The sequence below is a fragment of the Ambystoma mexicanum genome, chromosome 4p (genome assembly GCF_040938575.1).
Source record: "Ambystoma mexicanum isolate Mex_15411 chromosome 4p, UKY_AmexF1_1, whole genome shotgun sequence".
In the NCBI taxonomy this organism is placed as follows: Eukaryota; Metazoa; Chordata; class Amphibia; order Caudata; family Ambystomatidae; genus Ambystoma; species Ambystoma mexicanum.
Window position 1 is genome coordinate 804,745,563 of NC_090927.1, and position 22,104 is coordinate 804,767,666.

Sequence of the window (22,104 nt, forward strand, 5' to 3'; positions counted from 1 at the left end):
GCAACAGGCCACGGGTGTACATAATCACCCCAGCTGCACACCATTAGAACTGAAAATGTTCAAAAGCACCACACCCACACACCTCCCAACACAACCATGCTGGCAGCTGCAGTAGCAGTCATGCAGGGCTCCAATATGAAGAGGATTTTGAAGAGGCAGAGGAGGTGGTGAGGTGCAGGAGGAGAAGGAGGAGGAGGATGTTGGCCATGGATATCAGCAATGGCCAGACGGTAGCACCCCGCAGTCAGCAACCTGTACCCCGCCTTAGGGCCACACCCTGGAACATGAGTGCAGCACAGATCCACACCCTGTATCGACTGGACAGGGAGACCATTACACACATTGTTGATTTGATCCATGATATCAGCAGCCTAATCAACATCAGGACTGCAATACCCCCCTTGCTCATGGTGGTATTGGTGCTGCATTTCTTGGACACTGGCACCTTTTAGCACACTGCGAGAGGGCTGCACTGCTTATCCCAACCCTGTTTCTCCAGGGTTCGATTCCAGGTCCTGGATGCACTCCTGCAGCACCTGTCAGACCACATATCCCTCTCCAGAAATCCAGCCCAGTTGAATGCCACCAAAGTGAGGTTCCATGTCCTGGCAGGCATGCCAAACATCATTGTTGCGCTGGACTGCACACATGTTGAGCTGGTGGTCAAACATGAAAATGAGGCAGTCTACCGCCACAGCAAACTGTACCACTCCCTCAATGTGTAGGTTGTGTGCGATGAAGACCTCATCACGCACTGCTGCGCATGTTTCCAAGGTTCCATGCATTACTCCATGCTCCCAGGGTACATGGCACGACACAGCGGAGACTGGATCTGCCTGTTGGATGAGTCAAAGTACCATGGCATGTGCACTGTGGATAGGGGGGTGGGTTGTCCACTGTCAAAGGTGCATGGGCGAATGCAATGTCATGTACACAAATAGCATGCATGAGTGGGAGGGCATGTCTGGCATGTGGTGCATGGGCAAATGGAGCACAATGCATCACTATTTTTGCACCGATAGACAGGTACAGCACATGCACTACAGGTACCAGAATGAATTTCACCCATGCCACCCACCCCAGCATCTACACACTGTGCACCCCCCACCACCTGCGCCAATATCAGACTAATATAACCCCCCAAGCACTGTACCCTACAGCATGTAGCCAGATCTCCTGCCTGTCACAAGTGCACATACCCATATGCATGTGAAATGAAGCATAACAATGTCTGAAAACAGATGAACGAATGGGTGAGATGACCATTGTACGACTTGTAAATGGAATCAGAAGTAGCACACGCAATGGACAAGGTAGAAGCTGGTGTTGCCATAGGCTCAATGGGAAAGGTGTGTTTGAAATGGTGAGGGAAATTTGAATGGCATCCACACCCCCCATGCATAATGATTAAGGCTTCCGGGGCATGGCATATATCTACTTGCTTTTTCGTCTGCATTCATCCACATATATTTCTGGGACATTCATTCTGCATTTATCCAGATGTATTTCTGGGCCTTTCATTCTGCATTCATCGACATTTCTGGGGTGTCAAATGAAAAGATCATTCACAAGCAGTATTTATCTGCTTTAATTGCAAATCAAAAATCAATTAATTAAAGCCTTAAGGTATATGCTGTGAGCAAATCTATGACCTTCACTGCAATTTCCATACAACTATTGAATTATCCCTGTCGCCAATCTGCAATGAGATTGCCCTGCGATGTATGATTGACGTTATTGAGAACCAAAAAGAGAGACCTGTTTTAGTGCTATTTACCATGTTCATAAATAAATACAGACTGCAAGCAGGTTGATGTCCATTTGCATGAATGTGTAAAATCAGTAAGAAAGGGAAACTGGAAGCCTTAAACATAATGCACCGGATACTAAGGTCATCTGTGCCATTGCCCACATCTTGTGCCAATCCCATGAGACACAGAACAACAAACAGTCTTGGCTTACATGACACTACCACTACAATGACTTTGTCCCCCTTGTGCCCCTCCCATGCAGGTGTTGCTGGACACCCCTTGATGCCATGGCTGATGACCCCCATCAGGCAACCTCAAAACCAGAATGACCATGCCTACAACTGTGCACACATCTGAACATGGTGCACCATAGAACACATATTTGGGCTGCTGAAGGCAAGGTTTTGCTGTCTGAGTAGGTCTGGGGTGCACATATGTACAGCCTTGTGAATGTGAGCAGGATAGTCCTGGCCTGTGCCATGTTACATAACATTTGCATCAATCGCAACATTCCCCTTCCCCCAGAATTGGACATGCACCCAGCCGAGGGAGGGATGACACTGACAGCAAGGCTGGAATTGCATTACCCCATCGCAGGGATGCCATGGCTGGGTGTGATGCATGCTATGAACTGATCAGACACTACTTCTGAGCACATCACACATGCACATGGCCTAGGCCACCAACCACAATCTACATCGTGCATAAATAAATCACACAATCACATGAAAAATGAATGTCCACTCATGGTTTCTATGCAACACCCAGAGTATAGAAATGTATGATTTAAATACCAGGTTGACCAACACCCCATCCCCAACTATCTCTCCCCACAACCCTTCCACAAATATCCCTCCCCACACCCCCTCCCCAACTACCATTCCCCACACCCCCTCCTCAACTATCCCTCCCCACAACCGCTGCCCAACTTGTGGCACATTGTCCATGATGTCTCAGCACAAGACACACCCATGGCACATGTTAGTCCTTGGACTATTTATGGGCCCGCTTCCCACCTGGGTTGCCCTGGTGTGGTGTCCTCCACCTTGGGATGCCACATAGAGAAGATGCGGGCGTGGAGCTTGTGGATGAGGTGTTTGTAGGGTCACTGGGCCGTCCATCCAAGGCCGCCTGCAGGAACATTGCCATTGACTATGCCATGGCCGACATGATGCAGTCGCCCTCGCAGACCCTCCTGGCCATGAGAACAATAGCTGATGTAGCATGTCCGAGGGGGCATGCAGTGTGCCACCCAATGGTCTACATGCTTTCACGCATCAGCTGGGCCTCAGTGTGCAGCAGGGCTTCCTCCTCACGCATCAGACGGGATTCCTCTAGGTGCTGCTGAATCAGGGCAATTAATCCCTCCTGCCATTCCTCAATGCGTCGCAGAAGGCTGTCCATGTCCCTGACACTGGGGAATGCTGGGCGTGGGGGCTTGAGAGGTACATGGGGCTGATTTTAGGACGCTCATACGTGGCATGGTCGGTGGTGTCCCCTGTGGTGTCTCCTGCATTGTCAGCAGCCTCCTCTGCACTGGAGTCGACATGTGTATGTGGCTGCTGTGGTGGGGGTAGTGTCCATACTCCTGCTGTTGGCCATGCAGGCAATTGCACCGCCACAGGTGCTGGCAGGTTGGAGGGAGCAGTAGGTGTAGCCACAGAAGGTTCTGGCAGGACAGAGGGGGCAGCAGGTGTAGCCACAGCAGGTGCTGGCAGGGCGGAATGGGCAGCAGGTGTAGCCACAGCAGGTGCTGGCTGGGCGGAAGGGCAGCACGTGTAGCCATTGCAGGTGCATCCTGGGTTGGAGTGGCAGTTGTGACCATCAGAGTGGTTGCTGCAGGTCCTGGGTGGTGGTGGTCCATGCAGTTTTCCGCTGTCGGTGTCTGGTGCCCCTTGAGATGCCTGGTTGCACTACTTCGCTGTCAGATGAGGCACCTGAGGGTGGAAGAAAGGCATGATATTAGGGACTAGTGTGGGTTCAAGATGCACAGATACATGCAATGTGTAGGTTGTGCGGCATGCTGGAGAGGGGACATGCCATTGAACACGGCATGGTGCGAACATGTTTCTGTTGTGCAGACTCAGCTGCAGGTTGTGGGATGTTGGTACATGATATACTGCTGTACTGGGACTACTGACATGGTGTCCTGGCATTTGCTGGGGATGGTGGTATGAGGGCTATGTTGGAGTGTGGGGTGTTGGGATATGGAGTGGTGAGTGGGGGAATTGGATGGGGCAAGGCTGGGCCTGATGATTGAACCAGATGCAGCACCAGTATGTGTATTGGGGGTGATTGTCAGGTCTAGCATGGACAAGGGGAACACGTGCCATTGCCATTGTATGGGAGGGTGGCCATGTGTGGGTGGAGCTCATGTACAACATTGTTTTGTCTTGGTGCCAGTGGTGGCACACCAGGCACGCATGAAGTACACTGTGGCAAGGTGCCATGTGTCAGTGTGGGGGAAGATGCCTCTACACTTACAGTACAGTAAGTACTGTAAGGCAGTACAGGGAGCCTGTGCAGTGTTCATCATGTATTACAGGCATGGGTCATTATGAGGGCCCAGGGTGTATGGCCACAGCAGGGCCATGGGTGATTGTTCAGGTGTGGAGGCGTGTGCCTGTAGGGTGTATTCTGGAGGATGGGGATGGTGCAATTCCCATCTCAGTAATGTGGTGGTACGGTCAGGGTGGCAAGGGGGATTGTTCAGTATTTTGGGGCTAAATGTACTCACCAGCCTGGTCGGGTGTCCCAGCTCCACCCTCCGCAGCTCCAACCCCTTCTTTGGACTCCGTGTGCAGCACTCTGCTACACTTCTCCTCCCAGGGCAAGAGTCTAATTGGCAAGGAGGGTCCACCACCTGTGGCCATTCTTTGCCTGTGGTGTGCTGACAGGAGGTTCCGGACCCTCAAGCAGAGGTCATCCCACCGTTTCAGGCAATCCCTGACTGTGCGTGGGGTTTTCCCCACTGCTAAGACCTTCTGTGCCACCTTTTCCCATATGGCCTTTTTCCGCTGCTGTTTGGCAGCGCTGGTCAGTTGAGAACAACTCCTCTGCATGCAGGACAATGGTCTCAGATAACATGTTCAGCTCTGCCTCAGAGAAGCGCGGCTTGCGCTGTCGGGTCCCACGGATGCGAGTAGACATGTTCCTCTATCGAGCTATGCAGTTAGGAGAGGTGGATGGCAAGTGGATGCTGCATATTGCAATGGATTGTGTTTTTATAATGGCTGCTGGACTGTTTCTTGTTCCGGTGATCACTTTATTTCCTGTCACAGTAATTCCAGGGCCTCTGTTTCCAGTGACACTGGCTCTGCCACCGTTTTCGTCATGCCGGAATGCATGCGCCCGTGATCATCTGTTAGTTACGGCGACACAGGTTGCTGGAAACAGTGGAACCGGCATCACAGAAACACTGGAATTTTACCGCTAGACTTGTAATGAGGCCCCCTGTCTGTCAAACACTGTGTTAAAAATTCAAAGACTTTATTCCTCTTCATCATTTTCAAGCCCACTGCCATCAGCCACCTTGAAGTGCAGCTACACCCCTCGATCAATTCTGCCTAGCTGCTCACATACGAACACTAGCCCACGGACACCTCATCATTCTAGTAAAACGCAGCTATATCCCATGACAAACCGGCCTAGCTGCTCAGATAAGCGTCCTTCAGGCCTAACGCAGCCAGAACCCAGTCTGGATGTCCACCCGCCAGACTGCACACATTCAACTGATATCAAAACCACCACACCTAACGCTGGGATGCAGCTACCATCAGGCAGTTACATCAGCTGCACACATAACTGGTGCACCCATGCCATCTACTACACCTTCCTCTCTCAAATGACCTGGACTACGGTCCCCGAGGTCATTCAACCTACCAGCGCTTTGAGGTCATACCAGTGATATAAAGAACGCTATATAAATGCCAAGTAACAACATAACATAACTATGACAAGCAAAAATTGTTGCTCCATACCAAAAATACCAAAGGTTCCTATGACATGTAAAGAACATAACCCACTAACAACCCCACATTTCATCCACCCTCACTCACTACACGCTCTCTAACTCGCCAACACAAATGCCCAAACAAAGCCCTCTCCCGACAAAAAACAGTCACAACTCTATGCTTCTCGAAGCAATGTCCAATCCCACTGTCCGAGGTAGCCTGATAAAACAGGCCCTTGAGCTAACTCAAATCACCATTCCCTTAGAAAACACACCTACGCATAGGCTAGTTGCTCCTGGTTCTACAGGCACCAACAGTTAAACAAAGCACCTTGTCTTTTCCCTCTCCTCCCCTAACCCCGGCTTTTCCCTTTCAGATCAATGCGAGATCCTGAAGACTATGTGAAAGTCGGCTATGCATGGTACAAATCGCAGTAACATAACATGTCAATCGCAAGTTTGCTCCATACCTTTTTTGATACAGCACCAGATTTTGCAATTGAATATGCCCTTTCTGACTTTTATCACTTCACCAGTCCTACTCACATAGCCAATGTGATCGGCCAATGTGCCCTTCGTGAACCAATGCCACCAGCCACCCCCTGGTATTGATGGGAAGAATAAGCCTATCCCTCTGTAAGCTCATCCTAACTGGCATGTACCCCTTTCCTTCCTGTGGTTGTGTGATCCATCACCACTACTGGCTGTGCAATTGCTCACATATCAAATATGTTCTGCAACCATTCAGCATCGTCTGACGCAGTACACTGGTAATCTGCACATTCTTCCCTTTGATGCTCCCAGTCCTACCCTGAGACAGAAAACATGACAAAGAGCATGCCATTGCATTCAATTTACATATTGAGGGGGTAATTCATAGAATTTAGCGCACAAGTGGCGCACGCGGCTGGCGCACAGTGTGCGCGTGCGAATCTCTGCACCAGCCGCATGTGCTAAAATCCATTTCCGCGCACAGCGTATTCATGGATTTTAGCTACCAAAACCAGCCGTGGGGCACAGTGGCGCAGCGACCCTGCAGCAGCGCCAGTTACGCCCCCAAGAACGCCCCTCGAGCAAGGAAAAGTCATCAAAATCCCCAATCCAGTGCAAAGGGCTGCGCTAACCCTGTACCAGTATACAGGGCCGCCACTCAGCACACGGCAAGCGGGGAACGTGTATTACTGGGGTTCGCGGGAAGTTTCACATGTGATCGGAGCATGGTATGTGTATTTCGGGTGTGGGCGGGAAGTTTCACACGAGATCGGAGTGGGGTATGTGTAATTCGGGGGTGCACAGGAAGTTTCACACGCGATAGGCCCTGTGCGAGTGGAGTGCGTGTATTCCTGGGGTGCACGGGAGGTTTCACACGCGATCGGAGCGGGGTACGTGTAATTCGTGGGTGCACGGGAAGTTTCACACGCGATTGGCCCTGTGCGAGTGGGGTACGTGTATTCCTGGGGTACGTGGGAGGTTTCACACGCGATCGGAGCGGGTTACGTGTAAAATGGGTGTGTGCGGGAAGTTTCACACGCGATTGGCCCTGTGCGAGTGGGGTACGTGAATTACTGGGGTTCGCGGGACGTTTCACATGCGATTGGCCCTGTGCGAGTGGGGTACGTGTATTCCTGGGGTGCGCATGAAGTTTCACATGAGATTGGCCCTGTGCGAGTGGGGTACGTGGATTACTGGGGTTCGCGGGAAGTTTCACACGTGATTGGCCCTGTGCGAGTGGGGTACGTGTATTCCTGGGGTGCGTGGGAGGTTTCACACACGATCAGAGCGGGGTACGTGTAAATCGGGGGTGCGCGGGAAGTTTCACACGCGATTGGCCCTGTGCGAGTGGGGTACGTGGATTACTGGGGTTCGTGGGAAGTTTCACACGCGATTGGCCCTGTGCGAGTGGGGTACGTGTATAACTGGGGTGCACGGGAAGTTTCACACGCGATTGGAGAGGGGAACGTGTATTTCGGGGGTTCGCGGGAAGTTTCACACGCGATAGGCCCTGTGCGAGTGGGGTACGTGTATTCCTGGGGTGCGCGGGAAGTTTCCCACGCGATTGGCCCTGTGCGAGTGGGGTACATGGATTACTGGGGTTCGCGGGAAGTTTCACACGCGATTGGCCCTATGAAAATGGGGTACGTGTATAACTGGGGTGTGTGGGAAGTTTCACACGCGATTGGAGAGGGGAACGTGTATTTTGGGGGTTTGCGGGAAGTTGCACACGCGATAGGCCCTGTGCGAGTGGGGTACGTGTATTCCTGGGGTGCGCGGGAAGTTTCACATGCGATTGGCCCTGTGCGAGTGGGGTATGTGGATTACTGGGAATCGGAGGAAGTTTCACACGCGATTTTGCTGTCAGAGCGGGGTACGTGATTTTCGGGGGTGCGCGGGGACTCCTACACCTGAATTGGCAGTGTGGGTCCTCCCAGGTGTTCCCTCTACACCCTCCACGGCCCCTGCAGGCAGCCCACACCTGCACCCCTGGTCATGTCCCGCAGGCAGCCCATCCACCATGGGCATGCCCCCCAGGCAAGCCATATGTCAACTTGCACTACTGATCACCAACTCATGTCTCCCAGCACCCCCACCCCCCAACAGTCAGGGGCACCTGCTAGCAGGCCCCCACTCATATCCCCCAGCACCCCCACCCTCAAGCAGTCAGGGGGACCTGCCAGCAGGCCCCCACTCATGTCCCCCAGCATCCCCACCCCCCAGCAGTCAGGGGCACCTGCCAGCAGGCCCCCACTCATGTCCCCCAGCACCCCCAGGAGTCAGGGGTACCTGTCAGCAGGCCCCCACTCATGTCACCAGCACCCCCACCCCCAGCAGTCAGGGCCACCTGCCAGCAGGCCCCCACTCATGTCCCCCAGCACCCTCACCCCCCAGCAGTCAGGGGCACCTGCCAGCAGGCCCCCAGTCATGTCCCACTCATGTCCCCCAGCACCCCCACCCCCCAGCAGTCAGGGGCACCTGCCAGTAGGCCCCCACTCATGTCCCCCAGCTCCCCCACCCCCCAGCAGTCAGGGGCACCTGCCAGCAGGCCCCCACTCATGTCCCCCAGTACACGCACCCCCAGCAGTCAGGGGCACCTGCCAGCAGGCCCCCACTCATGTCCCCCAGCACCCCCACCCCCAAGCAGTCAGGGGCACCTGCCTGCAGGCCCCCACTCATGTCCCCCAGCACCCCCACCCCCCAGTAGTCAGGGGCACCTGACAGCAGGCCCCCACTCATGTCCCCCAGCACTCCCAACCCCCAGCAGTCAGGGGCACCTGCCAGCAGGCCCCCACTCATGTTCCACTCATTTCCCCAGCACCCCCACCCCCCAGCAGTTAGGGGCACCTGCGAGCAGGCCCCCACTCATGTTCCCCAGCACCCCCAACCCCCAGCAGTCAGGGGCACCTGCCAGCAGGCCCCCACTCATGTCCCCCAGCTCCCCCACCCCCCAGCAGTCAGGGGCACCTGCCAGCAGGCCCCCACTCATGTCCCCCAGCACCCCCACCCCCCAGCAGTCAGGGGCACCTGCCAGCAGGCCCCCACTCATGTCCCCCAGCACCCCCAACCCCCAGCAGTCAGGGGCACCTGCCAGCAGGCCCCCACTCATGTTCCACTCATGTCCTCCAGCACCCCCACCCCCCAGCAGTCAGGGGCACCTGCCAGCAGGCCCCCACTCATGTCCCCCAGCACCCCCAACCCCCAGCAGTCAGGGGCACCTGCCAGCAGGCCCCCACTCATGTCCCACACATGTCCCCCAGCACCCCCACCCCCCAGCAGTCAGGGGCACCTGCCAGTAGGCCCCCACTCATGTCCCCCAGCTCCCCCACCCCCCAGCAGTCAGGGGCACCTGCCAGCAGGCCCCCACTCATGTTCCCCAGCACACGCACCCCCAGCAGTCAGGGGCACCTGCCAGCAGGCCCCCACTCATGTCCCCCAGCACCCCCACCCCAAGCAGTCAGGGGCACCTGCCTGCAGGCCCCCACTCAGGTCCCCCAGCACCCCCACCCCCCAGCAGTCAGGGGTACCTGCCAGCAGGCCCCCACTCATGTCCCACACATGTCCCCTAGCACCCCCACCCCCCAGCAGTCAGGGGCAACTGCCAGCAGGCCCCCACTCATGTCCCCCTGCCCCCACGTCATGACGATCCTCAATCATGGGCCTAATGGCCAGCCACATCACACCCCACGCCACCCCAGCCCAAAGACCCAGCCAAGTATTGCATCCACCCACATAGAAATGCCCATTACATGATACAACCCGAATGGCAAGTATGTAAAGGAACACATGTCCGTCACACACACACAATGGGTGCAAGTGAATGTAAAAACCCACATAATGACATGCATGAAATCAATGAGAGAATACCACACATCGAAGTATGAAACAAAAATGTATTGAACCCAAAATGAATGTAATGAAAAGAAAACACACAATAATGTGAAGAAGAAATAAAACGCAGCATGTCCAGAAAATAATCAAAAACAAGAAATCAGAATTCAAAGAAATCCAAATGAAAATGTGTCTAAAGTTTCAATCCAACAAAGCAAATCCAAGGGAAAAAAATAAGTGAAATCCATTGCTCCGTGGTGAAATGAAAACAAATAATAATAAATCCACTGTTCAACTATATACAAATCACCAATCCAGGGTCCATGAGCCCAACAAATGAAATGAAACCTACAAAAAAGACTACCTAATAAAGAACTATATACAAAAACGTGGTGCATTGTCCAATCGCCCCAAAAAGAACAAAACCAGAAAGGAAACCTAACACTATCTAACTATATACAATGGCAGCGGGCAAGTCCTGGGGCTCACTCTGTGCTGTCCCGGGCCAGGGCATCATCGAACTCCATGTCAATGCCCCGGAGGTGGGCCTCTGCCCTGGCCCCGAGGTCTCGCAGGGAGGCACTCATGGCCTGTTCCAACTCCCTGCGAGTTGCCTCGAGGCACTCTGCCCGCCTCAACGCCCGACGCATGGAGAACTCCGCCCTGACCATGGTGAGCCGCGCCTCATCCGCCCGTCGCCACTCCGCATCTATCCGCTGGCCCAACCGCTGCCACACGGAAGACACTCCCATTCCTGGGTCCTCCTGCCCTCTGGCCGATGTCTGCCCCTCCGATGTTGATGGCCCCGAGCCATCATTGCTCCCACCTACAGCCTGCTCCTGCTGCTGCTGCTGTCCATGTGCCCTGTCCGATGGTGCCTGCACATCCTCCATCAGCTGGTCTCCAGTTGTGGTGTCCACCCCTGCTGGACTGCCGACTCCCGACTGTGGCAGGGATGTGAGCTCCACCAAGCTGGCTGTGTTGGTCGGGCAAGGTCCACAGGGGGCCCTGGTGGAATCTGGGCCGGAAGACGGCAGGGAGAACTACTGGCGCATAGTCTCCACAGAGGAGGAGAGGTCCACCAGAGTGCGCGACCCATGTAGGAACCCACCGACCAGGGCCCCTCCCAACAGTGCCACGTCGCGACGCTGCTGTTCGTGATGGCGTGCATTCTCCGCCCAGGACGAACGCACGTCATCACGAATGTCACGCGTGCGCAACGTGACACCAATCAGGACAGAGCCCATACGGTCATGGGACCCCTCGTCTGCAGGTAGTGGAGAGGCAGATGACATGGCACTCTCCCCTACCTGCGGACGGGCCTGGGACGGGGCATCCCTGCTGGTGCATGGTGGTGCACTCACAGGGTCAAGGACAGGGACATGCACAGGCCCCTCCGCGGTGACTTGTGCTGCCTCCTGACCCTGGCCCTGGACTGCACCACTTGCACCAGTGGTACTACCCCCACCAGGCCCCATGTATGGCTCAGTAGCGGGCTCCTCCTCCTCTGTGGAGACCACCAACCTGGATGTCTCCGTACCGTCCTCCGCCATTGCAAGCCACTGTGGGGGCTCACCCGGCCCTTCCGCCACAGCCGTAGTGGCAGACCCGGCACCAGCCCCCTTGCTCCCGGATGATGGCAAGTCCTGGGAGGGTGGCTGGGCCTTGCATCGCTGCCCGGTGGAGGCATCCCCGCCGCTTGCCTCCACAGCGCCGTCTCCACCCTCTTCTTCACTTGACGCTGCATAGAGGGAGACATAGAACACAAGCATCAGGGTACAGTACAACATTCCCCTAGACAGGAAGCAATAATACATGAGTTGCATTATCTAACGTCACTTCCATCCTGTCCCTCCACAACACATGGGTGAATTCACGCAACACACATGCATGAACAGGCACGGCGCCTGCAATCAACACCAGCATCCATGTACAAGGGCCTCTATTAACCAAAATCTTGCCTTCAAACTCACATGCATCATGGCTCACACTGATCCCATGCACACACATCACCGGAGGGTCATGCATCATGCCTTGCACACCACAGACACAGTGGATAGACACAGTGCATAAAACGGTGACCGCACTGCATGAGTGAATGTACACATCATCAAATACATGTGTCATGAATACATGGCGTACCTAAGTCACACACACACTTCTCAGACACACACACATGTGTACCATACATGTACATGACAGCAGCACCCATCCCTCACACCCCCCACCATGTGCAAGAACAGACACTGGCATGCTTTCATGTGTGCATTTGCCATACAGCTACCCATGTTGCATTGTAACTCATGCACCAACCATGTGGTTCACACATTACTGGTCTCACATGTATGACCATGATGTCCCTCCACACACACATCCATACATGGCCTATGTCACACATACAGGCAAGTATCAGACTACCAGCACACTGCAACACGCCCTGTCTCACACACCAATGCTTGGCCACTTACCGCTCAACTCCAGGCGGGTCTTCCTCTGCAGGATCTGGGCGTGGAGCGCTGGGCCTATGCGTTCCAGGACCCTCATCTGGATGTCACTCATGCTGACCCGGCCCCCCTCCGTGAGGAACCGGGCCTTGTAGAGGGTCCTGGACCTCAAGTCCTCCCAGCGCTTCTTGACGTGCTTGATGTCGCGGGTTGCCACCCCCTCTGCGCTGATGGCAACCACCACGTCATCCCAGATCCTCTCCCGTCCTTCCTTGTTGGCGCGTGATGTTCCGAAGAGGGCATCAAAATGCCCCAGGACATGCTCCACCAGGACACCAACTTCCTTCACACTGAAGCTGGTGGCTCTCTGCCTCTCTGGCTGGGGGTCGCCAGTGGTCTCAGATGGTGTTTGCCCTGACATGGTGACCCCCGAGGCAGGCGTGGGTGGGCAACTGGGTCCTGGTGCTGGGCTGTCGAGCGAAGGTATCCCAGTCGGGAGTCTTCTGTTCCAGCAGGGGTAGACAGAGCAACTGGAACCCTGGCTGACGTGCAGGCACCAAATAGCAGGGCACATGGGCAGCAGACAGGCAGGCAGCAGCAGATGGCAGGTGGGAGTGTGCTCGGGGCTCTGTGGGGCAGTAATTCGGCCTTCTGGGCAGGATCGTGGTCTTCCGTGTGTTGTTGCGTGGCCAGCTTGATACGGAGTGATTTGGCACGTGAAAATCTTGCACGTCAGCGTGTAATTCGAGGAAAGGTCCTACGCACGTAAGCGCGTCAGCACACGTATGTGATTTCATTGGACCAAAGGCCCTTAGCGCGTAAGCGCTTCTGTGATGTGACTCGCGGGCGTTTCTCTCGTGACGATGGGCATAGTGGTTCAGCGCGCATGAAAAATCTGCACGTCCGCGTGTGGATGGTGTAATCCGAGGAAAGGGCCTACGCGCGTAAGTGACGTGACGCGCGCGGGCGTTTCCATCAACACAGGTGCATGTTCATCGTACATGTCCAAAAACTGCACGTCCGAGTGTCAGCTCGTGTAATTGGAGGAAAGGGCCTTAGCGCATACACGTGTAAGTGACACTGTATGTGTGGGCCGCTTTAAAAGGTACGTGTAGGACCCCATTCCCTTGTACGTGCTTTTCGTGGAGAGCGAGTGGGTGAATTCTGTACTTCTTGTCGGTTCACACGCGATTACTTCACAGTGTTTCAAGTTCGTACTCCCTGTTACCTCTGACAGCATTCTTTATTCTTTTTGTCCTGTCTCCTCAGACAGTGTACAATTCTTCTTTTGGCGGGGTGTTGCCAACGCGCACACGCTCTTCTTTTTCACGTTCTTTTTCCAGGCAGACGGTGAGTCGCGCACGTATTTACCAGCTGTGCTTGCCCCGTGTGTCGCATACCCCTTCAAGGGTCATTGTAGGCTGCGTGTATTACGCGTATGCTTATTTTTGTGATTCTGGGTGCCACAACGTAGTGCGGGTTCATTTTTTCACACACATGGTCTACGAGGGGTTGCGTGCATGTTATTTTTGATTTTGGGCTGCCTGTGCGTTGCGTGACCTGTCATCTTCCCCCAGGGGTCACAGACAGCCTTGTTAGAGCACTAGGGTACGAATTCCATCTGGTACCCTACCCCTTTAAGCCCCAATTGCCCAGGACAATAGTTTACTGCTACTCCCATAAGCACAACAACATCAGTGCCATGGTTGGGAGGCAACCAAGCGGTAAGGGAAGCAAAGGTGGCCGACCTTCAAAAGGTGGCCGTGGTGAGTGCGGTAGGGGACGTGGCCTGGATTTGCAGGGTGCCCCTAGACCCCCATTTGTGGATGACCAATCAGGGACACCCATGCCCCCCCATGGTTGAAGGAAACGTGGCTGACACCATCCCAGCTCAACCCCTGTTGGACCAGCCCATTGTGGCACCTGACCTGGCACAGGATGACTCCTGGTCAGCAAGTCTAGGCCACGTGTGGCAGTGCAAGTTGGTGTCACCAAGCCACATGGATCTGGGGCAGCTATGTCATCTGCTGCCCCAAGTAGGCAGGGTGGGGAGGCTGCAGGGGCAGCTGCAGCTCCATCCACCCCAGCTCTGAGTCTCCCAGCCAGGACAGTGTCGGTCGTGGTCCATCAAACTGCCGTTCCCCCTGCCAACATCACACTTCTGCCAATGCCTGCACCAAGGCCTATGGTCATTGTGCATTCGTACTCTCCTACTACTCAGTCCACCGGTGCTTCTGCCCCTACTGACCAGAGCGGCGTAAGCCACTCAGGCTCCGCTCCACCTTTGAAAAAGAGGAAGAAGGGTGCTCTGGCACAACAGGCTGAGACCCCAGACAAGGCTACACACTCCGGCTCGTCAAGGAAGCCTAGCTTTAAAGACCAGGAACTTGATGCACTTGTGTCGGCACATAGCCACGAAATGCTGGTGACTGCAGGGTGCAAGACCACACCTGGTCAATGTAGGGCACACTGGCAGACCATGGCGGACCGCAAAAGTGCCCTTGGATTTGTGAGGCGCACAGCTGATGATTGCTACAAGCGGTGGAGTTACCTGAAACGCAGAGCAAAGAACAAGCTGGCCTCAAATCATGCCGCTACTCTGGTGACTGGCGGTGGGTCTCCACAAGAGGACAACAAACTCACTGAACATGAGTCTGTTGGTGGGACCTTCGTCACAGAGGATTAGATCCAAGGTGTTGGAGAACTACCTGATTACGTGGCATTGTCCGGTGAGTGCCCATGCGTGTGTGTGTGTAATCCATGTGTATGTTGTTTGGGTGATGGGTTCTGATTGAGTGCCAGGTGAAGGTGTGTACTCCTGAGTGTTATGGGTCACCCATTTGCTTCCTCCCATATATTGACGTGCCTTGGATTTGGGTATGAATGTATCCCTTCTGCCCACAGTTGCCAATTACGCCCAGATTAGTGCACTTTACCTTGAACTGTCATCTTGCAACTACATTGGTCAGATTTTATAAGTGTTCATTCAGGCTGATTGTTTCCACTCTCCCATTTTTAGTACACATTATTCTGCCCTATTGCAACATATGTGATATGCTTCGGTCATTGTTTACAGCCCACACTGGGCCACTACTTTTACCTGGTTATGTTAATGATTACACCATTCAAGCCGATGGAGTATTGGGCTGCAGACATTTTTTATTAGGGCCTGTTTGCATGTGGAAGATGACAGATGTTTCCTGTAATGGTAAAGTGACCAACCATTGTGTTATTGGACACTGGATGTGTTTCAGTGTGTGGCACATGCATATTTTGCAACACTATTCAGCATCAATCTTCGCATCATGTCGATGTGACATGGATGTGTGTCAGTACTCATTCACTGACATATTGCTGTAGTTTTGTAATTTACCGTGGCTATGCTACATGACATCTGTGTGGTGGCATGTGTCATGTATGTGTATTGGACATGCCACTCACAGCCTGATGCGTGATGCCAGTGCTACCCAACATGCTGTAAATGTGTTGCATTTCCATCTTGCTCTCCCCAGTGTCTGCCTTTTTGACTCCACTTCCAACTCTTTGACAGTGCGTGCATGGCAGGGTTATAGTCATGTGGGACATGTGTAAATCATGTACTGGATCTCTGGCTTGTCACGGCCTATGTGTGTGCTATGGTGCTCATGCCTGTTTCCATTTGTTGTCTTTCATGTTTTTGCAGGTGATGACGCACTTGGTGCTGTTGAGGTTGAGGAGATGGTGCAGACCAAGGAGGAATCTCAGGCACGACCGGGCACCAGTGGGGGATGTGGTGTGGTGGTGGGTGAAAACCCGATGTTACTGCAGACCATACTGTCCAGGGGTGCCCCTGGGTGCACCTCCCCAGACATCTATTCAGGTGCAGAGTCGGATGATGAGACTTATGTGCCGTTGCAGGTAAGTGTTTCTGGCAGGGATTCTGTTCTGTCCAACCCATCTGCACCAGGGGTAGAACCCTCTATGGGGATGTCATTGTTGGTAAGTCCGCCTTTGGCGGTTACGGATGCAGGGTCACACTCCACAGCATCTGATCCTGTTCCTGAGCCAGCAGATCAGAGGGGGAATGCAGTCCTGAAGCCTCAGGCAGTGCCAGCACAGCAAGGTGCAGATCGCCTTGCCCCAAACAGGTGTGGTGCTCGTTGACACGGTGGCCGTACACCACCAGGCAATACTGTATGGGAAAACTCCATGTACAGTATGGCAACCCAACAGGCAGACATGTTGGCGTCCAACAGGGACAGACGGGCGGCACTGGAGACTCTGCGCGAATCCATATCAATAGAGTCCCAGGGCCACAGGGAAGCCCTGAGTGTAGAACTCCATAACCTCAGGCAGAGTCTGCTTGAACTTGAGGCTTCCCGAAATGTTAGGGTAGAACAGCAGCTGGAGCAGCTCACACGTTCACTCTCAGCTGAGCTGCATACAGCACGTGAGGAGATCCGGGCATCACGCAAGGCCATGCGTGCAGAAATACAGGCAACCCGTGATGTGCTGCATGGGGATCTCCGCACTTTAATCCTCCAGAGTCAGACCTTCCAGACCCGCATGCTTGCTGCCATGGAGGACCATACCAGGGCTTTGCGTGGGCTGCCTCCCATAGTGACACCGCCTCCTGATGCAGCAGCAGAGGATGAGCAGAGCGACAGCAGTTCTCCCACAATGGCATAGCCGTGCAGGCCACGAGCCCAAGGAGGTATTTTTTTTTCCGCAACATCCACGCAGGTGGGTGTTGGTGTGCACCCTGTCCTCGAACCTCCTGGGTGGCCTCGGCCACCCCCTCTTAACCCCACATGACCATTTTTGATTTTTGATTTTTTTTTTACAGTGTGTTGCCTTGTGTGTCTCCCATGGGCATCCACTGGATTCCAGCTGGGCACATGCAGGCTTGTCCTGAGTTTGGGTTAGATGCTTGGGTTCATGAGACACACACCCCTCCTGCTTCCCGTTTCCATGGGCTTGCAAAGGGTGTGACCAAGTGACAGTGAATTACACAGTGACGTTGGGCTCCCATGAGCTGTGTGGGCAGTCTGTAGTCAATACTGTCTAGACATCCCTAGTGGATATTGTTATTGTATTGTACACTGCATGGTGTATTGATATGTGCTTGTGCATCCATGTCTTCCTCCTAATCTGCAGGTTCCTTCCTCATGTCTTCACAAGGCTGTCTACTTTGCAGATGCAGTTCATGTTGTATGCAGTACACTGAGACATTTGCGTGGCAGCAACACTCTACAGTTGAAAGTGGTCGATGTGCTGGTGTATTCAGGTTGTAAGACTACCACTACTTGAACTTAGTACTGTCATGTTTTTGCATTTTTCCATGGTGTGTTGCAGCATTGTGTTGGTGGTAAGTATTTGGTAATGTGTGCTGTTAGTTATACATTACTGGTAGCATATTGTGTGTGGGCAGTTTCCATTAGGGACAGTGTACTTTGTGACACTTGTGTCAGGTCTTGTGCATTGCTTTGTTTGCTTTCACATTGCATGACATGCCATGGTGTGTTTGGTGGTGGAGATGGGGAGGGATTGGGTGACATGGCACTGTTCTCATGTTGTATTTAGCAAGGGGGTAATGAATTTCGCAGCATAGATGTATGTCTTTTGATGACACAGCATTGGCGGTGTTTGGGTAGGTAGGGATGCACACAATGTAACACTTCCAGGTGACCAATCTCAGGATGGTATGGTTGTGACAGTTGAGTGTCCCTTATGTCATCATCATTGATTGTCAGCTGGTATGTGCCAGGGCTGTGTGCACTCCACGGGGGTGTGATTTTATGTGAAGTAATTAGCCACCAGCTGCGTACGGGCTGCCTCACCCCGTGCCCTTTCCCCTCCCATGCGCAGCAGGCGTGCATGTGGTTGGGGATGTGGGGGCACCACCATGTCCACGGGCAGGCCCCGGCGTGTTGCAACGTTGTGCAGGACACATGCTGCCACTATGATTCTGCACACTACTGGGGGAGCATATAACAGCTGCCCACCAGAGCTGTCAAGGGAGTGAAAGCGTGACTTGAGCACTCCGAATGTGTGCTCCACTATGCCCCGGGTTGGAATATGGGCTGTGTTGTATCTTACCTCGGGTGGCGTGGTGGGGTTCCGAATTGGCATCATCATGTGGGTGCTCAGAGGGTAGGCACTGTCCCCTGGGGAGGTGGTGATGGGTATCATTAGTGGGGTTGTGACATTACTCAGTAACTGACATGCATGCATGTGCAGTGGCATTTATACTCACCAAGCAGCCATGTATCGCCATACCGCCCAGCTTCTAGGTCCCGGTTTAGGGTTGACATTCTGTAAATGAAACTGTCGTCGGTGGACCCTGGATAGTTGGCATATACTGAGGTGATGATTCCCTTGGCATCACATAGTACCTGCAGTTCATGGAGTGTCAGTGCTTGCGGTTTCTATCGATGTGCTCTGATGCCCTGGGGGGATGTAGAGCCACATGGGTGCAGTCAATGGCACGTAGCACTTTGGGGAATTGTGCCACCCCATAGAAATCCTGGACGGCAGCCTGCCTTTCTGCAGGTGTTCTGGGCAGGTATATGTGCCTGCGGACTGATGGGCGTGCAGTTATGATGGCCAACACCTGGTGTAGGCCGCGTGACTGCATGACCTGTGACCCATAGCACTTGTCTGCTGAAATGATCCAGTGACCAAGAAGTGTAGTACATTGAGGACCTTCTCCAGGGGGCTGAGTGCTTGGGAGCACAGAGTGGGTGATGTGAGGTCATCCTCCCACTCACTCAACAGGTTGAGTATTATGTGAGGTGGAAACCTGTACCTCCCATACACCTGGTCATCAGGCATCCCAAAAAGGCTGGTTCTGGGTGTAAAAATTCTGGGCCTAACTATCCTCCTCCTGTGGTATCCCACGACCACTGCTGCTAGGAATGGTATATTCATCTTGGCGTCTGAGCTTGTTTGTTGTTTGTGTGCACTTTTATGCTGTGTGGGTCCACGTACGCCTGCTTCCTGCTGGCGTACGTGTTTCCGGATTAGTGCGTCTTTTTTGGCGCACGTATTAGCCCCGTTCGATTCCATGAATACGTGTTGTAGAGGCGTGTGTGGGCGTTCCGCGCATTTGCCTCCTGTACTTCCCCCGTGACGCCCTCATTTTCACACGTTGTTCCCCATTCCGCGTGTTACGCCCAATGTTCCACCTACTTTTGTTGTGTGCACTGCGCTATGTGAGCTTTCGCTGTGCGCTTAGCGCACGCTGTTTGGAGACGTGTGCGCCAGCGTGCGCCACGCAGAATTTTAGCGCACATCCAGGGATTTACACGCACACGGACTTCCATGAATCGCTGTGCGCGGGTTTCGCTGCGATTTTCGCACTTGCACTGCGATTCGCATGCTTTTGCCGAAAATATCAGCGCACATTAATTCCATGAATCGGCCTGATAATGTACTCCACCACAAAATGATCCTCTTGTAAGTAAACTATCTATTTGGCAATGAAAAGGAATATGCCATTAATTTCTTTGGTGGCAAAGACAAATGTGAGGGGGCTTGTGATCGCTCTTTATTACAAATGACAAACCCTATAACAAGGTACAAACATGTTCTGATGCCTACAGCATTGACTGAAAAGCTTCCCTCTCTATGATCACATAACTTCTTTCAGGGTCTCAAAGTGCTCCATCGAAATCAGTCAGAAGACACTCCCCCCTCTTCCATTGTGACAACACCGCCACTATCGGCTCCTCACTGGCATCCACAGTAAAATTGGTTTGCCCATAATGTCAATGTCAATGATGCTGCCTTATCCACAGCCCTTTTCAAATTCTCAAACCCACATTGACTCTCGTGTACCACACAAATACTTATTCAACAGCTCTCTCCTTATACAGATTTTTAGGTGTATGCAGGGATGAAGTTACTGTGATGCTTAGTTATGCTTACAAATTACCCAAGTTGTCTTTAGTTTCTAGGAATAGAGCATGAGCCTTAGCAAAATCCACGAATCCGTTTTATGGCCTGCTGCCCCGCCCATCTATGGAGTGGCCCAAATACATGACACCGTGTTCCTTGATTTGGCACTTGCTAATTGTTAAGCCTCTCTCCTTAATACTTGCAATACTTTAGGATATCATCTTGGAAATAATTTACGCTGGCCATACCACCAAGCAACTCCTGCATGAGGACTTGAAGCACAGAGATAGTGTGGTGTGCGAGTGGTACTCTCTGCCGCTGTCTCATTGCCCTGCTTTGAGTTCTGTCCTCCATTGCCATTCTTTGGAGGCAGCGTTCTTTTTTGTTGTTTTTTTAATAAAAACTCACAACCAGCCGCAGAGCAGAGTGGTGTGCAAGTGGTACTGTCTGCTGCTTTTTAATCGTCCTGCTTTGTGGTCTGTTCTCCATTGCCATTCTCTGGAGACATTGTTATTTTTTTTGTTGCTAAAATCTCACAACCAGCCACGGAGAGAAGTGGTGTGCGAGTGGTACTGTCTGCTGCTGTCTGCGCATGGCTGATTGTGGAGAGCTTTCTGCATACAGCTGCAATGGAGCAAACAAAGACAATGCAGAAGACTCAAAGGCATGTTCGTCTATTTTCAGCCAAACCATTGCAAGAAGACCAGGTGAGTGCAGAACGTGTGGAGGGGGGAGCAGCAACCTCCTGCTGCAGTGCAAACACTGTTGGAGGGAGAGACTTTGAAGAAAGTGGAGAAGGGGCACCTGTTATATCTGAAGCAATTATCCCAGCTCGAAAAGAAGAGAAAGGTGCTGTTGATATAATATCAATAGCAGCCGAAACACCCAAACCCCCCGCAACTTTGCCCCTGACCGAACTTTCACCTCCAGGCTGTTTCCTGTCCTCCACTATTCCTCAAGGGTTGGATGCGATCCCTATAAGTCATACCGGGCGCACCAACGAGCAAGTTCTAGCAACTCTCTTGCCGCTCAACTCTTCAAAAAGACAAGTAAGAACGACCACCATTGTGCACCAAATGGGTAAAGTGCTGCCTCTATTGCTATCAGACATAATACACGCTGATCCAGAGGCCCACTTACTAACAATGGTGCCACTTTTTTGGACCAAAGAACAAAAGGGGACCTGATACCCATCAATAGAGCTGCTCCGGATGTTAAAGAAATATCATCAGAAAGAAACACAGAGAGAAAATCGGATTTGTTCTTCAATGACCCTTCGGACCGGGTTCTGTTCGAGGTAGAATCTCTATTAGAAGAACTAGCCACCTCAAGTGCCACTACATCATTTCCACTAGAGAACGATGTGGAGTTCATATTTTGTGTGAGCCACATGATGGGGAAGGTGGAAAACGTAAACAAAAATGCTGAAACACAATCATCAATTCTGAATGTGGCAAAAAAAGATGTGTTCAAGAGATCCGAGTTCCTGTAGACGAACAAGCATGGAAGTGGTTCAATCAATCAACATTTCAACAAATTCAGGAGCAGATCTGAACTCGGAGAACGCTCGCCGAATAAAGGACATCGCCTCGAATTTCCATATTAATTGAAAACAACCAACAATGTGTGACAACTTTCAGGTTTGTTTAAAATACCACCTTCTTGGATGCTGAGTTACCAATCTCCACGAAAGAAGCATGCACAAGACCCCAGAATAGAATCCAACAGCAGGAATACTCGGCCTGTTAGACCTCAG